The 14,969-nt window shown below is 34.4% G+C and overlaps 1 long non-coding RNA gene across 1 annotated transcript; it reads right to left on the reverse strand.

Moving 5' to 3' along the window:
• Positions 1–2,689: 2,689 nt before the first annotated feature.
• On the reverse strand, positions 2,690–11,211 carry LOC100853646 (uncharacterized). Its single transcript, XR_786746.3, has 2 exons — positions 10,503–11,211; positions 2,690–2,999 (listed from the first exon to the last, which is right to left on the reverse strand). It is a non-coding gene; the product is annotated as an uncharacterized LOC100853646 (long non-coding RNA).
• Positions 11,212–14,969: the final 3,758 nt, after the last annotated feature.

Consider the following 14,969-nt stretch of genomic DNA (forward strand, 5'->3'; position numbering starts at 1 on the left):
CTCTCTAAAACATTATATAAGGGGCATAATGTTCAAGACAAGATAGGAAGGTTAAAATGGTATCTTTTTACAAGTTTAAACTATATGATTGCAAGAGGTAATTATGTACAGATATACAATAAACATAATAAAAAGTAATTGCATATAAATTAAGAAAGAAAGCAAACACAAGATTTATAGAGGTTCAACCTAGTCCCAACCTACGTCCGCTATCCTCTAATTGAATCTCAAGTTTGAGGTTTCATTTATCTAAGGCTTTTAAATCAAGTCTTCAAACTTTACAATTGGATTGACAAACTCCAATGGGCACTTACAAATACTTCAAGAGATAAGTCACTCTTAAACACCCAAGTAATACCTCACACTTGATACACACTAAGTGATATCTCACACTTAGATTTTTTTCCTTAAGTGATACATCACACTTGATCTCCCCTTGCAAAGGTTTACAAGAAATGATAAGTATTTCCTTAGGTGATACCAACACTTGATCTCCCCTTACAAAGGTTTACAAGAAATGATAGAAAACATCCTCACAAAATCCTAATACAAAATTTAGACTCAAATGATATAAGATAAACTATTGATATGCAAGTTTTGAAACAAGGTGCACAAAAAGAAACTCCCCCAAAGCTCAAATATATTCTAAAAAGATTATGGAATATTAAGCTTACAAAACAATGAAGTTTAGAGCATTTTCATAGGAGTTAGAAGATCAAACTAGATGTTAGGTACAATTTAGGGTCGTTTAATCAAGCATCGATTCAACCAGTTCACTAGTCATCAGCAATTAGTATTTTTGGCAAGTGATTGTTGGGGTTTAGGGCTTCATCCAAGTCTTGACCAAGAAAGGCAAAACTCTGCTAACAATACTTAGCTACTAGAAGAAAGAGAGAGTATAAACACTCCTTGACCAATTAAACCAACCAACTCAACTAGTTCCTCCTCGCTTCAACTTGTTACACTGTAAAGTGTGTAAAAGACCTCGGTTTAAGGCCTAAAACCTTTGGTAAATTGTATTCAACTTCTTAAAACCTTTTAAAATATGTATGGAAAACATTTGGCACAAAGTTTTAATTGAAAGCATAAAATCATCCAAACATAAAAGATATTAAAATAATTCAACTTTGGATAATTTTAGGTGCATGAATAAAAATATATGCATGATCCTAGTACACCAACAACTTTACAAAGAAATCCTAGACAAATAGGTTTTGAAAGCTTTTCTCTTTAAGGTCTACTATTTCTTCATTTTCCTTTGATTTGATTTATCTTTATGCTTGTCACTTTGAAAATCTTATTACCCAAACACACTTAAAATAAACCATTGGTTTCAAATATTGTTTTGTTGTCATCAAAATCAAGATTAACAAAACTTTGATTTCACATCTAGAATCAAATAACTATAGGGCATTTGAACATTTGTTGTCCCCCCTCACAATTCCTATAAAGTGAATGTTCTAACAGAACTTGCTTGAACCAAAGAAGAAGTTGGAAGGCTACAAGGCAAGGAAAATTCAAGCATGTTGTCATTAGCATTTCTACCACGCACAGTTAAATCAATAGAGGAAATAGAAAGCATTATCTCTTTAAAGTTTCACAAAGCAATGCCCCCAAAGTGGGGTTAGAACACATGGAGGATGGTCGAAAGTTTAAAATGGGATCCTAGGGAGTAAAGAATGATAATAATTTTGTGGTTCATAGCAAAAGAGGAAAACTATATGTTAGTGCTTGTGAACATTTATGAGAGAGAATGTCCCAATGATGGGTAACCACAAAAAAATAATAGGCGGAGTCGATGACCATAGTTTAAATGCAATATAAGGCATACTGACGAATTGCTATTTGTAATTTCTTTACCCCAAGTACTGATCATTATCGACATTAAGAGCTTACTATATTTCTAAAGAGTTCCTAGATTCCCTACTGACTCAACCATGCTCCATTCCAACACAGCACCACTCAACTATGCTCCATTCCAAGAAAAGATGCCTCGGAAGCTTATCAGAACTGAAGAACCATCCTACGAAAATCCTATGATGGTTTGATAAGATGAACTGCTGCTCTTCATGTCCACAGCCAGAGATTCCAATCAGCTTCACCCCTCAATCTATCACTCCTTTCCAAATCAATGAAATAGGAGGACCTAAATAATGAAAGATTGGAATTGGATCAGTGCTACAGCTAAACCCTCTCCATATGAGACTTTTTGAAGGTAATGTCCCACCAATTTGTGAAGCAAATGACTCGACAAAGGGATTTGTATCATACACGATACTCTTGACAGAAGTCCCTTATCAGCTCAACCTATGAAGATGGCTGAAGCAGGAGAGTGCTTATAACTTGAAAAATGACGATACCCCAACAACAGTAAATCAAAAACAAACCACTAGCAACCTAAATACCAGTAATCATGTGGATTTATTAAAATATTCAAGTGAATTATAATCATTCCAATATATAGAAAATTCCAAACAAACCCAATTTTCCCCTTTCTCCACAATATGGTCCGCATCAACACTTCACTAAACAAGGATAAATCAGTATCCACCATGTCCTAAACTGCAACTAGTCGTGGGCGTTGAATTTCAGTCAGTGTGGCATCAAATTTCTCCAAATCAATGAAATGATCATCAGGTATAAAAGGAATTTTCTATCAACATCTCAGTTAGGGGAAACCCAACAACCATACGAGAATGAGAGGGAGATCCAATTATATTAAAATATAGAATAGCACAAAAACCAAAAGAGAACAAATGTTTAAGTTGCAGCATTCTATCTATGAACGAAAAATTTTCAAAATAGCTAAATACTTTACAGAAGATGTCAATATGATACAAATCTCACAAGGCTACGCGGACCAATGGCTTCATTCCCTATCCCAAACCTGCCATATATCAATCCATGAATTCCAACTGTCATTGATGCAACAATTCTTTCATGTATGTTGTTGGAACAAAACATATTTCTCACAGCAGGCATTGCTGCTGTCTTCAATCCTGAAGTGGACAAAACATGGACTATAAGAGAGAGTTCAATATATGAACGAAACACAATAGACTATAAGAGACAGGTTCAATATAAGTCTCATAATTAAAGATAATGACACAAGGGAAAGGGGTAAGAATATCTGTGCCATTCGGACCAAAAGAATGATAACTTCAGTGAGCAGCAGTTAACAACAGAATGGCTTGCAACAAATTTGCTTCAATACCCATCTCACGCATGCAAATGCACACTTGAACACATTGTTGGACCAAAAAAATGAAAATTATTTCCTTTGTTCACTTCTAAGGAACACTTACTGAAGCAAAGTAAGTTGCTTGAACAGTCAGAAATAGAAAAAATTGTTGATATGATACTAAACAACAACTGACAACCCATGTTTCATTGATTTGCATGACACCAATTCAAGGTATCATGTATAAGGAAAAATACACCATATCAGAGAGAAAACATCTAATGTTATAATTCAGACTTCTCTATTCACAGGGGATAAAACCAGTGTCTATTTTATGCATGTCCCATTCAAAAAATCAGTTTGTTTAAGATCCACATCTTGAATCATCAAAGTGCTTCTCAAATGCAAATATGGTTTTAGGCATCCATTTGGTGGAAGGTTCATTCTAAACTAGACTGTTTCTATTGTAGATAACAATAACATCACCATCAAATACATTCACATATAACATTGACTAAAAATTCTTCACTGACCAAACCACACTCCCTACCACTGCCAGCCACAAAAGGGAGGGGAAAAAAGAATAAAAAGGAAAAAGGACAAGCAAATTCAGAAACTAAAGGTTCAGAAGGACACGGAAGGAAAAGAATTTGGTCAATTGCTCAACTACTAGAAAATAAGTACCCTAGGCAAAACAGCCAGAATAGAGGCCATGGAGAAGGAAAAGAAGGCATTACCCTAACCCCTCAACACTCGACCCATCAATGAATTCTAAAAACAAACACCTACAAATTAAATAAACATTCACTGACTAGTCATACAAGGATCTTCAAACACTTTCTTTAATCTTGGTGTTCAAAGTTTAAACCCTCTCAAGGATTCTGTGGAACCTTAGCAAAGAAAAACAAGGCATTATCCTAACCCCTCAACGCTCAACCTATAAATTAGCTTTAGAACAAGCACCAACTAACTAAGCAAACATTCAGTGACCAGTTATACAAGGATCTTCATACAACTTTAAGCTTGCTTTCTAAAGTTTAAAACCTCTCAAAGATCTGTTGTTCCTCTCATTTGAAAGTATAAAATCAACACCAAAAGGAGGTTCTCCACTCATTTCTCTATTTCTTCAGATGAACTTGCCATGAAAGCTTCCAAGCACCACCTTCATTGATCTCAGAAAAATCAAGTAATCCCAAATAATGCAAAAAGAGCACCCATATATCCTATGAAACCAATCAAAAACAAATAAAAAGATGGTCAACTCCCAACTCAATTTGCATATATGACTCTGATCAACCATTCTCCACCCCCAGACACATCAAGTGCTCAATAGTCAAAATCTTTCCATGTTGCTACACAAACAATTGCAGGATCTAAAAATATGCCAAACTGAGACTGAGCCACCCCCTCCTGACAATAACTTCTTACAGTAATCATTCAGAGTCAACCCATTGTGGAGGTCCTCCACATCACCCTATCCTCCTTTTCTCAATTAGACCAGGTGCAGTAGATAACCTCCATAAAGGGCTCCACCACACACATTTCTTTGGCCAGAAACCCCCAAATGAAGCTCAGGCTCCAATAACCTCTGGCCTGCTCCCAGTGATATCCCACCATTAATGCCTCTGTATTGTGTAATGTGTGTGATCCAGGAATCTCACCCTTAAAGAGCCATTTCCATACCAGACCCATGCCAAAATCTCAATCACCAGTGTTATTAAAAAAAAAAAAAAAAAAAATCTCAATCACTATTCATTCCTCATCAAAAAAGAAATCAAACAATATAAATCCTCCCATCCTCTCCTGAGCTCCTTCCATAACCCTAATCGCTGATGACCCCTCACATGCCCCAGATGCCAATCCACTGACTCAATCCCTTATTTCCCGCCCATAAACATTTTTCATAAACTATCACTACAAATTATAGATCTTTCCAAGAAAAGCTTTATTAAGCAAGCTTGAACTTCTTACACCTAAGCCCTCTTTCAACTTAGACAAGCATACAACCCCACAATTCACCAGAGAAATTCCCATTTAGAATGGATGTGAGACTAAATCTTTTCTGCTCAAAGACACCAAATTTAGGATTGAATGTAAAAATGAAGGGAACTGGAAAGCTTGATAACATATTCTTAATTAACATTACCACATTTTGAAAGATAGTCTCTTCAAATTAAGCAATCTCCTGTCAAACCTGTAGGATACTGAGTCTAGGCACCTTTAACCTTAAAGAAGGCTTCGTGAGGGAGCCTTGGCCGAGTAGAAGGTAGCTTTCCTTCCTTGCAAACCAACAGAGCTGTGAATGAGGCAATGTTCTCTACATTCCCCATAGGAATCAGCTCAATCTTGGCCTAATAAACCTTCAACAAGATACTTCCTTAAAAGGAAGTAAGATGCATCTCAATACCTTAGTTGGTCCAAACCAGCCCCACAAGTAGAGTATCACAGGCATAAAAAAGTGAGAAATGCCAATCCCCTCCCCAACCTGAAAGCTGAAGGAAACCATCTTCCACTGCCATTTTCACCAACCTATTAAATGCTTCCATAACAACAATAAACAGAAAATGGAACAATGGTTCCACCCTAGAGACCCCTGGGATCCTCGAAGGAATACAATAAAATCCCATTAAGCAAGACCAAGAATAGCATCAATTAAACTATAACGCTTAATCTATCCACCATTTCTCTTTACAGGTAATATGAGTCAACGGTTAAAGGAGGAAAACTCAAGGAGCATTGTTAAAAGAGATATTCAACTGGCAAAGAGCACCAGCTAAAGAACTTTTCCTCTTCAAGTCAATGGCTTCATTCCAAACAAAACTGCAGCAAAGATTGCCGCCCATTCATAGAGACACATTTTGGAAATCTGTACCACTGTGATTGTAACATTTCTAAGCATTTATGCAAGGGCCTCCACAATTAGTTTATACAAACTCCCCATCAAGCTTATCAGTCTGGAATCTTTTTAAGGCCTCTACACCATCCTTTTCAGAACAAGAACAATGGAGACAGAATTCAAACTTCTCTCAAACTCCATGGTAGTACAGAAGCCAATAACAAATCCACAGTATCCCTTTTTACAGTCTCCTAGCCACAACATCCTCTTCCACAAACCACACTCAAGCCAATCTATGTCCTTCGACTAATTGGAAATAAACATAACACTAAGCCTACTCCAGAACCTAATACTCATGAGATCAACTACACTCCAATGACAGACCCTATTGATCCCCACCAATGGAAGTAAGTCATAGCCACCGAGCAATGAAGAAATAAATGGTCAATTGATTCTCCAAAGAACATACATATGATGCACAATTAAGGGGTAGGATTTTAGAAGGCCTCCTCAACTACAACATATTCTTAGTATGAAACTTTCTATTTGCTACCACCCATGCAAAACTCACAACTTTAAGTGGGACTTTGAACTTTCAAATAAAATTTACAAGGCAATGGGAGATCAGCCCATAAGAAGAGAAGGCCAATAAAAGGATCATGTTGAGGATAACCATGAAGAAGTTAAAGCCTCACAACATCTTACTTTGCTAAACCAATGTGGTCCATTCATTATATACCACATATCCAAGTACTAACAAATAGGCATCATTGAAACCTAGATAATCATAGAATGCCACATGTCCTTGGACTTAGTGCCACAAGACCCAGAGAATCCTCCACTAACATGACATTGGGTGTATCTTACCCTTGCATTCCAATCAATGTTGTTAAAAGCCAAAGGTGATGTCAAGGCGATAAGACACTTTCTAAACTAAGGTGAAAGGCAAAAAAACAAAGCGATAATCTAACTATACTAAAGCAATAAAAAATATAAATATATTTTTTTCTTATTCGACACTTAACCAATATAAGCATGGTCTTCAATAATCAATATTATCAATTTTCCATCCCTCATGGTGTCTTATAAAATTAACAAAATAGTAATAATTATTCAAAGTGTTAAATATTATACCCCACATTATAAAAAACATCATATCGTTTAGAGAAATTCATCCTATCCAAATTTATATTCTAATTTTCCAAACATCTAAAAATCAAAATAAATAACAAAATAAGAAAATGAACATCCAAGAGAAATTTTGGGCATTATCATCATAATCGTCATTGAAATTAAAATTGTCATCATTCCCATCAAGACTAGAGTGATAGCCCTCTATCTCATTATCACTATGATTAATCATGTAATATTTTATCTTATAATTTGTTTAATCATATGTCAGATCAAATTAAATTACAATCTAAGTATGTTTAATTTTAACTCATGCACCTAAGCATTGCCTCTTTGAAGCCACCTCGCCTGGGTCTTGAAAAGGCAGCTTTTATTTGCCTTGCTTGGCCTAGTGGCCTAGGCAACCCAAGTGATGGCCTTTGGTAACATTGATTCCAATACATGGCTATCTCCATACTCTCCCTTGTACTTACCATCTCTAAAAACCTCCTTATGCCATAATGCTACAACATTTGGATATAGGTATCTATCTCTTAAGTAAATACTCCAATATCACAACGACTCACAAAATGCAAATGCCACCTCGTGGCAGATGTCGATGAGGATTTTCCTATCCTACCTCTAGATGAAGGTAACATCATGCACAACTAGGAGGGGTGATTGTTCCACTCTTGTTAAAGAAAGGATGAATATTCCTCCAAAATAGTTATCAGCCTATAATCTCATATACTGCCTTGAAGGTGTCACCTTCGAAACAATGCCCTGATATTAAATGCTTGCTTGAATAGAGACCAAACTCAAAGGTATGATACAAATTTGGTGCACCTCAATGGTGTAGCTAGCACTCTCATCACTGAGCACTTTGAGATTGGTTTGAGGATCTTGGTTTGATAATTAAAGTTGGAGGCTTGCCGAAACAAAATTGATATGTATCAAGTACATTCTAATAGAAATAGAGAGGAGGGGCCACCACGTCTTCACTACACATGTCATCTCTTCCACTCTTTTTTTTGGGGTTTTACTTCATTCAAGCACATGAAATGATTAACACAATAGTTTTCACCTACCAAAATAAATAAGAAAAATCCTCCTCCTAAATTTTGTCTCTAGTTTTGTGGATTCTCCTTGAGCTTGCAACATCCCTTCTTACATAAGACTAATACCAATCTCTCTAACCATCTCACCTTTCACTCCATTCCACTCTCCCTTCAAACCCTAACATTTAACAATCCCTTGTGGCAAGCCATCAAATCCAAGTTTCTAACGGGAGGACTTTTAATGACATTGAGAAGTCGAATCAAGCCATCAAATCCAACTTTCTAATGGGAGGGCTTTTAATGACATTGAGAAGTTGAATCAAACAATCAAATCCAACTTTCTGTATACTTTTGTAAACTGGGTCAAGGCGTACATAGAGCATCACTCATTGACAATGATACTTTTTGTAGATAGGCTGAGCTTAAAGTAAGGGGAAGGTTTCTTTGTTTATCTTCTCCTCGTCTAGACTAGACGAATATTGTATACTTCATGTGTATGTTGGTGCGCCATCTTTTAGGCGCTTTTAATATATTCTCTCTTTTGCCTATCAAAATAAATAAATAAACAAACAAAGAAACAAAACACACAATTCAATGATGCTATTAGGCCACCTCAAGGATCCTAAGACAAAAAAACAGGAAAATATATTATAGATCAAATAAAACATCAACAAATTAATACTGTAGTTCATCTAATTGAGATCAAACAAATCAGATACAAGCAAGAAGAGGAACAAATAGAGAAAAGGTTAAAAAGAAGAAACAGGGTAAAAACAAACAATTCACCAATGCTATTATTAGGGCAGCTGAATGATCCTGTCAGGCAACAAAATGTGGAAATCAATCAAATTAAGATTCCACAAGTACAAATTTTTGTTCATGTAATTTTAATCACAGAAGTCAATACTCATTCAAAGTAGAAAATACTACACCCAGAAGGGCCATGAATACAGAGAAATAAGCCCAAGTGAGGAAAAAAAAGAACAAGGAAAGAAAAGAAAGAAAAATCATTTGAGCATGCCAGGTAACTATAAAGTCTGTTCTATTCATGGTTGCACTTGACCTAGCCAGACCAAGCTAAAGTTAGATAGACCCAATATTACAAATGATAAAAGCTTTTATGCAGTTCATTTTTTGAAATCTCACACTAGTCCTTTATAATATTCACTTCCCTAAACAGCCAAAATAAATGTTCATCCCTCTTTTGTATCTTCATTTTTTAATGATAATGTGTTTGTTTCTGATCAAAAACATAATTATTCATCATCCACGTATAAATATATCGTAGGGTCTCTTTCCTTTCCAGTCTCTTATCCACTAATTTCCTTCAGCTTTCACTGTATCCGGCCATGTCAGCAATTAGAGCCCAGCCACTGCTGCACCCAATTTATTATATTTACTAAGAATCAACTTTTTCTTCTCATTCCAGCCACTCAACTGTGATTCTTTTTTCTCTTTTTGTCGAGTCTACAAAGCTTTGCTTCTTGTAGTCGGCCCATAATGCCTTCATTTGCCGGACTCCTTCCAGCCCACAATGACTAATGCCTATTATCTAGTTCTAGGAGCTAACGGCCGGAAGCTCACCCTTCCAATGTCACTTCCAGTCCAGGAGGCCAACCACTGCTGCTCTCAATTTATTATATGCACTAAAAATCAACTTTGTCTTATCATTACAACCACTCAGCTTTGATTCTTTTTTTTTTTCTGAAGCAGCTGGATTACTTTCAGAATAATTGGAAAAAAAATATTGGGCAGCTCCTTGGTTAATATTGACCTTATCAAAATAATATTGTGTCAACTTTCTCCCAAAGAAAGAAGCAATCAATCGGACAGCCCCAAATCCAATTCTTCTTTTATTCCAACGTAGTGTGCTGAATGGTAAAATTCAGCTGAAGTTAAGGGAACTAGGGTAAGAGACTGGAAGAGAGATAAACCAATGTTGTAACAATAAGAGAACATTTGAAAATTAGGAGCAAAAATTTGAACTTATTTCAGACATTCCCCCATATGATTTCAGACATCATTTGGTTATCATTTTTTATATGCTCTTGTTATTGGCAAAATATTATCGGATTTATGCCCTCAAAAGCAAATATTACCCAAAAAGGAAGAACAATCCAACATTTTATTACAATACAAACGCCCTTATCAGCCCATAAAGCACTGGACCCAATTCGCATCAAGGTAACATCAAAAATCACAACAAAAAACAAATCAACCGCGGATACCCACAAACCACAAACCCTAACAACAGACAACAAAAGCTAGAGTCCCCAATTCTTCATCCTAAAAATAAGGAAAAAGAAAAAGTTGTCACCTTTTGTGTTCAAACCATCTCTCAGCGCACTGCACTGGCATGCGATACACCTCGGAGACCCCCCACGGCCATGGAAGACTCGACATCGAGTTGCAGAGGTCACTAGAAAAACCCTAAAATTATATGTGTGTTTTAGAGAGAGAGAGAGAAAACAAAGGGTTTCGAAAGGCGTTTGAGTTGTGGGGTTGAACGGGGGAGAGTGGGGACTTTGGAGGTTAAGGAAAGGAGCAAAGGGAGCACGAATCTAGAGGCAAATCTAGGGAGGGAGAGAGAGAGATTATTTTGTTTTCACATTGGAGGAGGTGCACCCATTTGAAAATGAAACCCCGCCCTTGTGCGTCCCTTTTCCCATTCTCTCCACTCCGTCACTCCCCTACCCTCCATCTCTGGTTTTTCATCAGACAATGGATTTCTCCTTAAAACCATGGGTTTTGGATTCCTTTTACGTTTCATCTCACTGTCCTTTGCATCATTACTTTTGGCCACACCTCCCTGTTCCATTCCAACATTTCTTCAGTTACTCAATCAATTGGTATTCTATATCCCTCCCTAAATCCATACATCAACTCCAACCTCCATCAAAATTCCTCAGAATTTGTTGCCACTCCATTCATCCTATCATTTTTATTCTATTTAATATCAATAACGAAATTCTTCATTCATTTTTTTATGCCAAACCCACCATCTTTTCATAGATTTTCTTCATTAATTTCTTTCTTATTGATACCCTTTTAACATTATTATTTGCAACAGGGGAATTTTTGGCCTTTTCTTGGAAAGGATAAGTTCATTACTTTTACAATCATTGTTGATACTTCTCTCAAAATTTGACAAACCATGTTATTTATTGCGTAGAACTTTAATAATTAATCTATACTCCTAGGATTAATCGAAGAATTTATATTTGCATTCACCTAACCATTCTATATTTTCAAATAATATGGCAAATATAACATTGATTTAGGTGGCAATTCTTTTACAAATGGTCTGAGTTGGCTTTATTATCTACTTCAATAGAAACTTGCAATGAATGATGAGTCAGTAAGTTTTAGTATATTCAAATTTTAAAATAAATAAACAAATAATACCTAATCTAATAGTAGCATATGCTTGTATTATTCATCATATGATAAATCACATGCGCAATTTTGCCAATAGGAAAATAAAATGAAATAAGTACCTTATTTATTACTTCCTAAAATGAAATGGGTGTCTTATTTTTTTACAAATGGTATTTTAAGAATTCTTTTATCGAAAATCATGATCGTGGATATTATTGATGTCATGTTTGTCTGGCCTTTTTATAGATTTTATGAGATGTAAATGAAACCTCTTTTGATATATTTAAATCGAGAATAATATTTTTTTTTCTAAATTTTAACTTAATTATTAAAAAATTGAAGATCTATGATTAAAGGGGTTAAATAATCTATAAATCAAAAAGGAAAAAATTCATTCAACCCATCAAATTTATTTTCCCTATTTCATTTATATTTTTTTAAAATACAAAAATTGATAAGAAATGGTTGACAGAGACTCTTGATTTCTTCACACGAATCCTCACTTAGACCTTAATCCTAACTCCTCCCCTTTACTTCTCATTTCTCTTTCCTTCCCTTTCGTTTCTTTTGGCCATCGATCATGGTGACCCACCATGGTCATAAGGGAAGAAAGAGAGAAAGAAAGGAAAATAAAGAGAATGATTGAAAGGGAGGGTTGGGGTTTAGGTGGGGATCGGCATGGGATATATAATGTCTTTTTAGCCTTTCACATCCACTTTAAATTTTAAAAACAAATAAAAAATTATATGAGTGGGAAAATACATTTGATGGGTCTGAATATAATTTTATGATTGTACATTAATCTTACTTAGTAAAAATATAAAATATGAACCTTTTAGACAAAAATACACTATTATTATTTTTTAATTCTTATTTTGCATTTAGACACTTTGAAAGGAAAAAAAAAACTCAAGAAGTATTTGAAAGTCTTTTAACTTGATTCATTAAACTACTTAGAAAGGAGGATGGGGAGTCTTGTTTGTTAAACCCAAAATTCATTTTTATATAATTTGTTATTTTCTTAACCAAATTAGTGTATCTAAAATATTAATAAAAATAATCCATCACACCAAGACATGTGAGATATATGGAAAAACTATAACGATTTGCTTTCAATCATGTAAATATTGTTTGTTTTAGGTTCAAAGGGGTCTTCACGACTATAAAATAGGATATCATAATCACCTTCCTTCCATACAAAATCAATGTTCTTGTTATGTTTCATGGGATTGTAGAATCAAACAAACAAATACTCTTCATATGGTTAAACAAATCACCACACTAAGGTTGGGGATTGACTTTAATATCACTTGTAATGATCTACTCCCAATAGTATAAAACACATCTACAAGGTAAAGAAACTCATAATTATATAATATTAGGAATTTTTTCTCCTATTTGATATGGGATATCATAATCACCCCCCCTTATACAAACACAATGTCCTCATTATGTCTTATTGGATTGCGGAACCAAATAAACAAAGACCCTCATAGGGTCAAACAAACTCTCACATTGAAGTCAAAAATCAACTTTGATACAATTTATAACAATTCACTCTCAATCGTATAGATATTGTTTGCTCTAAGTGTAAAGAGGTTCTCATGCCTTTAAAACACATCTACAAAGTTAAGTTAAAAGCAACACATACATATATGACGCTAGGAACTCTCTTCCCTATCTAATGTAGGATATCACAAAAAATCACCTAGATAATCTCACAAAAGCATTGTAGAGCTAAAAATCATAAACCTAATTACCACAAAGCAAATCCATTAAATATAAAAAACAAGTATACAATTTTAATTGGACTAGACTGTACCTTCTCCCTGAGATTTATACTAACACCTACACTTACTTTCTTGCATGCTACTTAGTATCTCATACTACTTAGTGGATACCTCAACTTCATGAGATGATATAATCAACTACCATGAACTTTACCTTGAATTGGAGTTCTATTCTTAAGAATTTTGGGAATGCTTAGTAGGATAATGACAATCTCATGTTAGAGCACATCAAGACACTTGAACACTCAAAAGACACTTGAACTCTCTTAAAGGGCCCTTGAGCACCCTAAGTACTTGATATTGGACTTAAAAAAAGGAGCATAGTACTAAGTCTTAGAGATAGAGGAAACATATGTAAGTTTTTAATTATTGCTTTATAGGATGCTTTAGGACATGCTTGGATTTTAGATGTTACCAGATCCTCTTTCAAGTTGATAAAGAGTATCTCAAAGATTAAATGTCTTCCACTTGATAACTCTCCCTCGGGATCTTGTCAAAAGAGAAGTTTAGGCTTCTTTTTCACCTTGAGAAGATGGTGGCTAGGGTCCTCTACAAAGAATGGGCTTAAGTGACTAAGGTTCATCACATGAGCTTAAGTCATCAAATTCAACTCATTGGTTAATTGACTCATTAGATGTGCTCCAATTGATTAAATGGTCCAAATAGAAACTATATGCCACCAATTATAAGTACTTGTATTTATGTATATGTATTCTTATGCTTATGCACAAATATAATTAATTAAATAACTTCCTCAAATCATATGCCACTAAAAAATGATAGCTCAAATGGAGACTATTGGAACTATAGGAAAATACTAGATCCCTTAAAATTAAATTTTAAAATTAACTCAATATCAGCTAAAGATAGTCAACTACACTTCAATATCTTTGTAAAACTCTTTTTGTGTGAAGTTGTTTTTTCCTCTTCGTTAAAGGAAATCAACTTTATTTATAAGTGAAGTTAAAGACTTAAATTTTAAATTTCCTAATAAGATTTGATTGCTTAATTCAAAAAAATTAGTTTCTTAATTTTAGTAACTTTTCTCATTCCAAGAAATTTTTCAACAAAAAAATTTATTATTTTTTATTCTCTTTTTTACTTTGATTCCAAGATTTGTTTCTTTTTTTTTTTTTTTTTTTTTTTAGAAAATTTACCAATGAGAGAATATTTACTTCCAATTCTCTTTTAACCTGAATTGTTTACTTTTATTTTATTTTGAAGACTTGATTTTGTGGCATTCTAAATGTTGCAACTTGTTATCTTTTAAGTTGCATGTCATGTATTTGATGTGTTAAACCCATCGGTCATGAAACTCAAATTTTGTTGAACTATAAAGTCACAATTTTAAAGACCAATTTAATGGTAATTTAATCTACTAAAATTTTTATATGTTTACATATTGATGTAATGAAGATTTTTTTTATATATAAAATTGTTTTTTAATAGTCCACAAATTCTCTCTTCGCTAGAATATATCTTCTTGAAGTTGTCTCTTTCTCATATTTTATTACAATAAATTGAATAGTCACTCAAATTACTTTTATAAGTATATAACATTATCTTGGAATAATAGATTTGCTAAAGACTGCTTTAATAAATGCTTGTCATAAATT

The sequence above is a fragment of the Vitis vinifera genome, chromosome 10, assembly GCF_030704535.1.
Source record: "Vitis vinifera cultivar Pinot Noir 40024 chromosome 10, ASM3070453v1".
NCBI classification, from domain to species: Eukaryota; Viridiplantae; Streptophyta; class Magnoliopsida; order Vitales; family Vitaceae; genus Vitis; species Vitis vinifera.